We start from the raw sequence: 11,250 nt of genomic DNA, 5'->3' as shown, positions 1-11,250 counted from the left end.
CATAGTAGGATGCTTTTTTCTAGCGGAGGGTTACTAACCTGACGCCAAAACCCACGTTTTTACGATCTTATGGATGAACGCACGGGAGTTAAAAGCAGCTCCCAACTTGACACCACGGGGTGTTCAGTGTCCACTTGAGATGAAAGAGGGACCAAGGTAAGTCTTGGGCTTTGTCATGTTAAAGCCAATCAGGGTCGTAGCTTGACATATTTTGTCCCATACGTCATGCATTTACTACTCCCTATTTTCCCTCTTTGGCATTATAATCTTTAGCATAAAAATCTCCTAGAGAGGGGTTTGTTTTTCTTCATTCTTCAACTGTATTTTACGTATGACAAACGTTTTGGGTTTTCAACAATCAAACTCACATATGATGTAAGGTTTTACAGTGTGAAATTCAATTTTAAAAGATTTGTCCTTGTTGTTGTCACACAAATATAACAAAATTGAAAATATCTTAGTAAGCAATTACTTTTCTATAACATTGCAAGTAAATATATGTTACTATTGATTGATTGAAAAAGCAAAGCAAAAGTTCCATATAACATTGGAAAAGGATGTTAAAACATACAACAAATAAACAACTTCTAAAATGAACTGAAAGAATTGAAGTAAAAGTAATGGATTGTTATAAACAAAATATACAATAGAAATGTGTATATTGTAATAGAAATAACATTTTTAAAATATAAATGTTGAAAGTAAACGTAATGTTGAAACCAGGGTTTCGGAGTCGAGGTATTTTTGGCTCGACTCCGACTCCAGACGAGTTTTTTTTCACGACTCCGGCTCCGACTCAGGGTCGACTCCGAGAGTGAATTCCTATACCACTAAAAAAGAATAATATGTGCACAAATTTTTAACTTTTTCGTATATTTTGGCCGATATAGGCTAATGTGTTAGTTTTTCCTTACATATTCATTATAAAGGGCATTCGTTCGAATACATTCGAAAATATCAATATTGTTTCTGCCGAATCTTACATAGAAAAATAGCAAAGTTAGAAAGTTTTTGTCGGTTTTCCGTTTTTGCACGAGCATATTCTGGACGGAATTCTTTCGCGTGAGAAAATCTTTAAGTTTTCAAAATATGTGAAAATGAAGGGGCAATACAAATCATAACGACTACATGAAATAAAAATTATAAGCAATTCATGACCAAGTTTCAAACTGGATGTAAGCCAACATTTTAGGATGCTTAGCCTTAAAAGGAGACCCCAGTTGTAAAGTTCAATAAAAAACATTTTTCATGATTTTTTTCCGAGAAAACCACGTAACTTTTTGGCAGATTTTTTTCTTCATCTGAAAGAGAACAATATTACGAAATTTTGAGGCCGTCTACTAAACCCTGTGTTTATTAAAGCATTATGCGGTGCCAACTCTAGTTCGAAAACTAATAAACCAATTGTCATATATTTTTGTGGGTGCCGTGACATAACTCCCAACGGACATAAGTCCCAAAATGATTTTGAGAGTTATATCCGCTTGGATTGCGGACGCTTTGTTTCACGGACATAACTCCTAACGAATTTTGGGATTCATTTTGGTAGTTATGTCCGTGGGAGTTATGTCTGGGCACCATTTTGTGGCCGATTTCGAGAAAAACACAGTTTATATGCTGCTTAAAAAATAAAATAAATTGATCCCATCCAACGCTCATACTAAGTCAATATTGTTCAGATCGACTTAAAAATTTGACCACATATTCTATGATATTTATACTTTCTACATTTTTCTGAAATTTATAAGCAGGGATCACCCCTTAAACTAAAATTCAGCGCTAACATTTTGAATTTGGTGTGGAGTGGATAATTTTATTGAAATATTTGAGATATATTGTGTACACCACCCTGCACGTAGGCAGATGGATGTTTTCTTGAACTGAAAAATTAACACACGATGAGATTTCTTGTATGAAAATATTCTACAAAAATATTGCTAGGCACATTTTATGTAGGGTCGGTCCACTAGGACAAGAAATCGATATTGTCTTGTTTTCATTGTCCTTTCTCACTTTTACCCGATCCTTTCTCATGAAAATTCTATGATTATGTATTTCATAGAAAATTCGGATACACATGAACTATATCTGTTCCTGGTGGACAGATCCGGTTATTTGAATGTCTACATCTAAAGCCCTCATTGAGTATAGAATGAATCCTAGATGAAAGATTCGCCGTTTGCAGATTTCTGAGTTATGGCGGGAAGAATCTGTCGTTGACCAACGACGAATTTATGATGCCCTAATTCAGAAGCGTATCCGAATTTCATATATAGTTAATAGATTATGCGTAATTTACCGAAATTCATAAACATGCGGTTTTTTGAGAAAGTAAGCAGTAAAGCTGATAAAGGACAATGAAAATTGACAATATCGATTTCTTGGTTATGGGAAACCTACATATGTATAATTTTCGGTGGAACATTTTTGTAGAAAATTTCATTTTGTTTTACTATTTGCGTTCAAGAACAAAAAGGACAAGGAAGGAACTGAGCTAGAAGGACAGCATATTCGAGAGAAAGGTTCCTGGAGTTTGATTGCAATTTATAATGGACAGACGGAAGGACGGACGGACACACATCTCAAAATCGCTTTATCTCGCCGAGATATGAAGATTGGTATACCACATTGGGGGTCTCCGACGGTGTTACATGAATTTTTACCAAAACAAACTTATAATACCCTTTCCACATAGTGGTGTAGGGTATAAATATGAAATGTGTTGAAATTAAAAACAAATTCCACCTCAACTGTTCTAAAAATAGAAAATATAATTTTTTAACATATAGCTTATTTTTAACTTCCAGTGGCCCTAAAATAACTAGTTATTCAAGTGGATATATTGGTCATAGAATAACTAGTTATTCAGTGCGACATGTCCTTGTTAAAATAATGGGTTAGTAGGGTGTTTTTTAAGTAGTTACGACTACCAACAACTACTATAAACAACCATTCTTTTGGGAGGTTTTTTTTTGTGCTGGGGTACCTCCCTATTTAAGGTATTTTCAAGGTTTTAGCCACAATATCCCGCCGAAATAGCTGAAATTTGGTATTTTGTACTAGTTGGGGGTACATACCTTTCCACCTGAAATTTGTCTGTATAGGTTCACGTCTTCATATAGCCACCATAGAACGGTACATCCTTATTTTAGGGCTACAATTTAATATTTATTGGGCATATTAAACTTTTCACCTGAAATTGTTCGGTACCTCCCGATTTTTGGTATTTTCAAGGTTTTAGCCACAATATCCCACCGAAATCGTTGAAATTTGGTGTTTGGTCTTTACTGGGGGTATAAAACTTACCACTTTAAATTTGTTGGTAACGGTCCACATATTTATACAGCCCTCATAGAACGTCACCTCTGATGTTTGGTATGTTGAAGGTTGTGGCCTCAATATCCTAATGAAATGGCTGAAATGTTGTGCTTAGTCTTCGTTGGTAGTATACAACTTTCCACTAGAAATTTGAGTGTATAGGTCTTCATGTAGCCCCCATAGAACAGCAATCATTATGGGTAGAAAACCTCCACACAGTTTTTTGTGATCATCATCAGTTAAAGTATTATTCTCCTCCAAAGAATTAGACTTAATGTAGATGAAGAGCTTAGCAGTTACTAATTGTTAATATTTACTTCTATACAGTTCGTTGTCGAGGGTAAACAAATTTTGGCCCGGCCGAACTTAACGCCGTGCATACTTGCTTACAGTACTATAGGATGATGATTCATCGCCATATAAAGATTTTATTTCATCGATGCACTCTTGCAGTGATAATCCACTTCGAAAATTTTGAAAAATGCTCCAACGACAATGTTCACATATAAACTCCATTTTTTGGCAAATTGATTTATTCCAGACGCAGTAAACAACTTAACACATGGATGTACGTCAAACCGTACCGAGTATGTTTATGCCAAAAATGTCAAACTTTCCGATGGAAATGTCAAATGGCGACACTTAGACCGAAAACTTATCTAGTAGCCTCCTTCGTAATCAAAAATAAGAAATATATCAAAATGTTATTTTCTTCCCTTCCAGTTTTCACTCTTTTGTCCCAGACGTTTGACCAATTTTCGCTTACCTAGTATTTTCTTCATAAACGGAATAATAAAAAATCTTTATTAAATTTTTTTCTTCGCTTTGCTTTATTATTTTATTTTCTCTTGTATTCTTCTTTTATTTGATTAAGTTAAACTTATAAATTACATTACAGTTATTTTGTTCTTTCTTTTGTTTTTGTTCTTGTTGTTGTTTCTGATTTTTGTTTCTTTTGTTATTTCTCTAATATACCCTGATATAAGTATGAGTGTTTTTAACTTTTGATTAATAATTAGCTTTTTTATGAAAATTTTGGATACTTTTTAGTTCAATTTTATTTAGCTTTTATTTATTAAATGTTTAAAGACTATTAATAGTAATATTTTATAACAAATTTTGGTTTTATTTTCTCATTCTAATAAACTATTTAACTATTAATAATATTTTTATTTAATATATTTTGTATTTACATTTTAATATCTACGTTTATATTTAAAGCTAAACTAATATTTACAATGAAAATATTTATTTATAAATTTTAAATTTAGAGTTGGGTGTGTGTGCATGTGTGATGTGTTTTTTTTTTCATTTCTTAATATTTAATGTCCAAAGTGTAGCTCTTTTCATATTTGTTGTTGTCATTAAGGAAATCAATTAAAATCTCTGTACGGGGCTCATTTCGGTATTATTGGTAATTTTGATGTTGTTTTTAAAAATTTACTTGAATATGTTTTAATTTTATGAAAATGAGAGAGATTCTTTTAGGGAGATTTTTGTAAAAGTAGTACTTCGTTTAGGTGTGTGTGTATGTGAGTAGTTATGTGAATCTCTTGTCAGTTTCATAAACTACATATATTTTTTCATCTCATTCAATGCATTCTAATCAAAGAATACATTTTTACTACAATTATTGTTTGGGGATTTAAACAGAGATTTTAAAAGTTTTCCTTTTTTATATAATAGTATTTATATGCATTTATATTTGCTTATATTGATGGATATATTTTATTTTGTTTTTGCAATTTTATAAAATTAAAAACATTACAAATGCCTCCCTTTATTTCTTTGTGGATATACAGTGAGCTCAAAATAATGCAATGCTTATTGCCTTAATTTAAAAATTTAATATTAATATTGGAGTACAAAGTGATAACAATATATTTTTGTGAATTTCTTTCGGCACTCACTGTTTGCATATTAAAATATTTTCTGGGCTCTTAATCTCATTGTGATTGTATTAGAATTTGCCAAAACTCAAACAAAGAATAACTAAATATAGAAATTGGATTAAAAAATAATTGTGCAGAAAAAAACAAATTTTTTGGGATTTTGCTTTTTATATTTCAAATTGGGATAATTGGTTTAAATTGAACTTTTTTCTGTATAGATTCTATAAAAAGATACATCAAATAATAACTGTAATAAATAAATGACATCACATATTCTACGGATGGAAGTATTGATTAAATATATTTAAACAAGTTAAAAAGTATATGCCGATAAAAATATACCCTCAGCCTGTGCGATTTGAAACTTTCATCTATGGACAATGTAAAACACAATATCGCTGTAAATAAGATCACAAGGAGTAGCACCGGTATAAATTTCCAAAGGATCTTCGAACATACCTTGAACTGCACTTAAACAAAAATTTTGTATTTTGTGGGGGAGGTACACCAAGGAGAAAATTTGGACAAAATATTAGGAGATCCAAAGTTTGAACCAAATCGATTGCTCCGTTCAATATAATCGTGTGTACCACATTATTTTTTGCACGTTTGAGGGAAAGGTAGGGGAAGTAGCCGACCGAAATAACACTTCTTCGTACTTAAGTGGCCACTTATTGAGCACGAAAAATTAAATTTTTCATGAATATTTTACAAGAAATCTACCAAATTTTTTCAGAAGATTTTGCTTTCATCTGATAGCTCACACCTTGAGCTACTTTTGGATATTTTTTTTTGAAAAATATTGCACAGTTTTCTGACAAATGACCGCCTACGAAACACTGTTTTTATTAAAACAGTTGGCAGTGCCCGCTGTAGCTCGAAAACGAATAAACCGATCAGTATATGGTCTTGTGGAACCATTAAGAACCTAATAATCTTGTATTTAAGTGAAATGGAATTCAAAAATATCAACTTTTAAACAAATTGTGAACTGTAAAAATCAAAATTTCGATTTTAACTAAAAAATAGTTTTTTCGCTATAAATACGTCAAATTTTGTTTAAAAGGTCTCCTCCGTAAGTACAAGCTTTTTATATGTATAACAATCCCATAAAAACATATGACGATCGGATCATCCGTTTGCGAGCTACAGTGGGCACCGCATTCCAAAATGTCATTTTGACAAAAACCGCGTTTCAAACTTCGATGTTGCATACAAACCACAATGATTTGTTTCTTTCTAACGCTCATATCTCTGCTATTTTGTGTCCGATCGATTCGAAATTTTTGCAACACATTCTAATCTACCATTACTTTAAAATGAGCCAATAAAAAAAAATAAGTGGGCATATCCCCTTAGACTAAGTTTAGACAAAATATTAAGAAAGCCAAATTTTGGACCGGTGCATTAACCTATTTTAGAGTTCTACGGTGGAGCAGTGGTAAGCAAGTCCGTCAAAGTTCCACACTAAAGAAGACAAAAGAAGCCGTCATCCTTTTCCTCACAATATTATTCAATCACTGTCTCAACATTTCACAATAGCCATCAAAGAAGCACTAGTGGTGCTGATCCCGCAACCTGAAACTGATACTCGTCTGCGTGGAAGCTATATAAATATTTCCTGCTGCGATGCATCAACGGGGTCATCGAAACAAAGGAAATTCTCAGAGAGTGACTTTTCGGATTTCGAGGTAAACACTCAACAACTCATGTTGAGGCAACCTTCTCCACATACGTAACAGAATAATTTAACAGAAAAAGGAACCATTGCGGTGAGCTTGGATTTCGTGAAAGCTTTTGATAAGTTATGGCAAGTAGCATTTTATACAAAACTAGCTGAAACGAATTTGTAATATATCGTAGTTTAATACAAAAAAATTTTAGGATAATCATTGACCAATATTAAAGAAGTTATTAGTATTTCTTTGCACATAGTTTTAATAGAATTTTACATTTTTAAGGCGCGACATCTCTGGAACCGTTAGTCAAAAAATTCGGAAAATATACTAAAATGTTTTGCTGATGAGCAGCATCACCACAGCAAAAAGTAAGGGAAATCAAAAACCTCATCTTTAAAAAGTGTCCGGTTTTACCCAGAACCAATCGTTTGGCTTCGATCGTAAAACTTGCTTCAGGGTGGCAAGTTTTTTTAAAGATAGAGTCTCTCGAGTGAGAGTGGATGACAGGATGTCCAAACAACGACCTGTTAAATCAGAGGTGCCTCAAAGATCAGACCAGTCTTACATATCTTGTTCATCAGCGATATACCAGTATCAACTATAGCTTAATCTGTTATGTCAACATAAACCGATGTGTGCCCTTAACTGCACTTTTGTAAAATAAAAAAGTAAACCACTTTGATTCAAATATGCTCAAAGAAGTGGACTGATATAGTCCATGATAAATATTTTCACTATCTAAGTTCAACGACAGTCGAATTATTATTTATGTTGTTTTTATTTCACGTATTGGTTCCTATTAGTTAGAGAACCTCCTTGCAGATATCTGTCAACATAGGCCAACGTTTGTGTAGAACCTTCATTATACCCTCCACCCTCCACCCTAATATGGAGGAGATAATTAAATTTGACATTCCGTTTGTAACGCAACGAAATTTTCGTCGGAGACCCTTTAAGGTATATTTATATTCTTGATCAGCATAAAATTCAATTTAAACGTCCGTCTGTCGGTCCGTGCGTCTGCTAAAATGAAGATGCAGCTCGCAATTTTAAAAACAGAGTTTTATAATTTGCTTTGGAAGTTCCTATTATTCGTAGGATGTTTGGTATTGAAAATGGCCTATATCGGTCAACGGTTTGATATAGCCCCTTAGAAGGTACGTCGATTTTCGGTATTTTGAAGGTTTTGGCCTCATTATCACACCGAAATTTGGTATTTAGTTTTCTTATGAGATAAAAAGAAAATTTTCGGTATAGGTTCAGGTCAGAGATCTTCAATAAGCCACAGACAAAAGCGAGCCACTTAGGTACGCACAAATGTTTTTGGTTCTCGAGCATTTTAATAGTGAGTGTGTTCTCCACTCGAGTATTTTTACCACACAACAAGAAGCATTTGATGATTTTACGGCCGTTGCTTGAGCCTTAGAGAGTGGAATGAGTGTAAAACGAATTTTGACTTGTTTGCAAAACTCACAAGTGCTCTACTTATCGTAGACGAGTGGCACAACATACTCACGAAGAATGTGAATGAAAAGTATAAGGATTGTGTTTTGTGGGTCTTTTCGTTTTGTTTGTAATATGGTGCGTGATTTTGTTTATGCTTTACATTGGGGGCTGTTACTTGTTGCTTGGGTAAACTCATTATCATACACGTGCTGGAGCCACTTGTGCACTCTATCTCTCAGAGAGCATAATACAATCGATTGAGTGACAATTGTCACTTGTTGTGAAATGAGTAAGAAGGTAAGGCATTAAATGTTACCAAGTGCGTAAAACGACATGGCAAAGTATATCCGAGTGTCTATGTATTTTAAGAAATCTTGTTTTTTAGGTGGCAATCAATACGTAGACACTGATACTACCCGTGCTTATGTATGGTTTCGAAGCCTGGGTACTTGCGTAAGCAGACAAGGCAATGTTTGGTGTGTTTGAGAGAAACATACTTCGAAAGATCTATGGACCAATCTGCGTAGGCGGTGAATATCGACGTCGTATGAACCACGAGCTCTATCTGCTATACAACGACATCAGTATAGACAAACGTATCGAAATGCATATCATAAGAATGAGCGATGATGAACCCGCTAAAAAGGCGTATAAATACGTTCCACATGGCGGTGCACGCAGAATTGGCAGGCCTAAGCTAAGATGGAACAATCAAGTGGATGAAGAGATGAAAAGGCGCGGTATTCCAGAAAGCGAAGCAGTAAACAGAGAGAGTTGGAGATCTTTCCTTAGTTCGGCTTATGGAACAAATGTTCTGTAATGGGCCAGCTAAGTAAGTATCAATACGTAGGCTTGTTTTTTAGCAATTGGCTCATGAGTGGCAAATTGCATTTCAATTGTCCGTATAGATCCCAAACCTTAATATGGTACCTCTCGATTTCGGCTTATGGAACAAATGTTCTGTAGTGGGCCAGCTAAGTAAGTATCAATACGTAGGCCTGTTTTTTAGCAAGTGGCTCATGAGTGGCAAGTGCATTTCACTTGTCCTTCATATGGTACCACCCGATTTACGGCATTTTGAAAGTTTTAGCCATATGATTGTACCGGAATAACTGAAATTTGGTATTTAGTATTCGCTTTGAAGATTGAAGCTTTTTTAATGATTTTAGCCACATTTTTCTACTTAACCCAAAGTTATGAATTTCAAGGGGTTTTTGAACATTTTTCAAAAGGAGGTTCTCAAATGTTTAGTATTGTATGATGCCAGTAGATAAGATGTGTATTATCAGATAATCTGCTCACGCAAGGAATAATAGGGGTAAGAGTTTAGTACTTTCAGAAATGAAAGGAAACGGACTGTACCTATGTTGAAGGTATAATAAATTCAGCGCGGTCGAACTCAACGAACTTCATATTTGTTTTTCAATATTTTTAAATTCATCCCAGTTGAACTTAACGCCAGTTTAATTGAAATAAGCTGGGGGTATATATCCGTACATATTGTATTTCAAGTGAAACTTTGGAACTTGTGTTAGGTCTATTCGATAACCCCGAAAATTTGTACAAACTTTTACAAAATGCTGTTCGATAACAATCTTGTTCAGTAAAATAACATACAAGTACTTTTTACTTGCGAAGTTATCGAACAAACCTATTATATACTTTATATTGCTCTTTCTAAAGAATGTTTTCAGAAAAACCAACACGGTGAAAAATATAGGACACTTTTTAAAATTTGTCTATATTTTATTCATTTTGAGTAGTGTAGGAAAAAATTGTTTCCCTTTTCACCCTTCTTAATTCGACAAAATTTAAAAGAATATATTTTTTCAGTGTAATTAAATTGCATAAACTTTCATAAACACAAAAAAAACATTGTTCCACAACATCCCATACGGGACAAGGGAGACTTCTCTCATATCAATGAGTGCACCCCGATTCATATTTAGCTCAATGATATGGGACCTACTGTTTATCGCCGAGTCCGAACGGCGTGTCTTAAGACACCACTTGTGGAGAAGTTTTTCAAGGCTGAAATACTCAGGAAATGTCGCCAACATTACTGAGGGGTATTTTGCCACCGTTGAAAATGTTTGATGTTGCTTGGCCGAGGAATCAAACCCCCGACCTTCTGCGTGCAAGGCGGGCGTGCATACCATTGCACCACGGTGGCACTTTCATAAACACGATATTTTATTAATGTATATCGATTTCTTAAAGAGATTTCTTCTATAGAACATGTCAATAACTGGAAATGGAGTTTACGTCGGAAATTTGCAATATCTCAGTCAGTATGTTAAAAGCTCGAATAACAAGTAACCAAGTATCAGTCGGCTTTGCCTCAGCCTATGTGAATTAAAATATTTTTTTCTCAAAAAAACCTAAGTATTTACTGGGTTTCAGAATTTTGGGCTTATGAACTTCCCGACAAAAATATGGACTAGGATAAAAGCTCAAAGCTTCGAGAGTTGCCATGCGCTCCAGCTACTACATATGGTGCCATAGGAATTTTTTCACTTTTCGAGCTCTTTTCTCAAGAAGTATGGACTTACCCCTGATACAGATTCTACCCCCGTAATGGAGACAGTGAATGAAAGTTGCTTTAACAAAAATCAAATGGATTCGAGAGCAGAAATTAAAGTGAACATATAGGAAATTTTGTGTGGAAGGCACCCGAAGGAGTAAACAAATACAGCTTATATTCGGACATGATCTATATCTGGTAGATATATTATGATGTGTAAAGTATGGACCAAATCGGTCACTCCCATCAAGAGCTATCATGCGCAAAATTTTTCCGAAAATTTTTGAACTATTGTGGGGGAGGTACCTGAAGGAGTGGGCCGATATGGCTTATCTTCGAATTTAAACTATATTTGCACAAAATATTACGAAAGCCAAATTATGGACCGAAT

This window comes from Musca autumnalis, unplaced genomic scaffold, assembly GCF_047663935.1.
Source record: "Musca autumnalis isolate F117 unplaced genomic scaffold, ASM4766393v1 scaffold_3, whole genome shotgun sequence".
NCBI classification, from domain to species: Eukaryota; Metazoa; Arthropoda; class Insecta; order Diptera; family Muscidae; genus Musca; species Musca autumnalis.
This window is presented reverse-complemented; position numbering follows the sequence as displayed.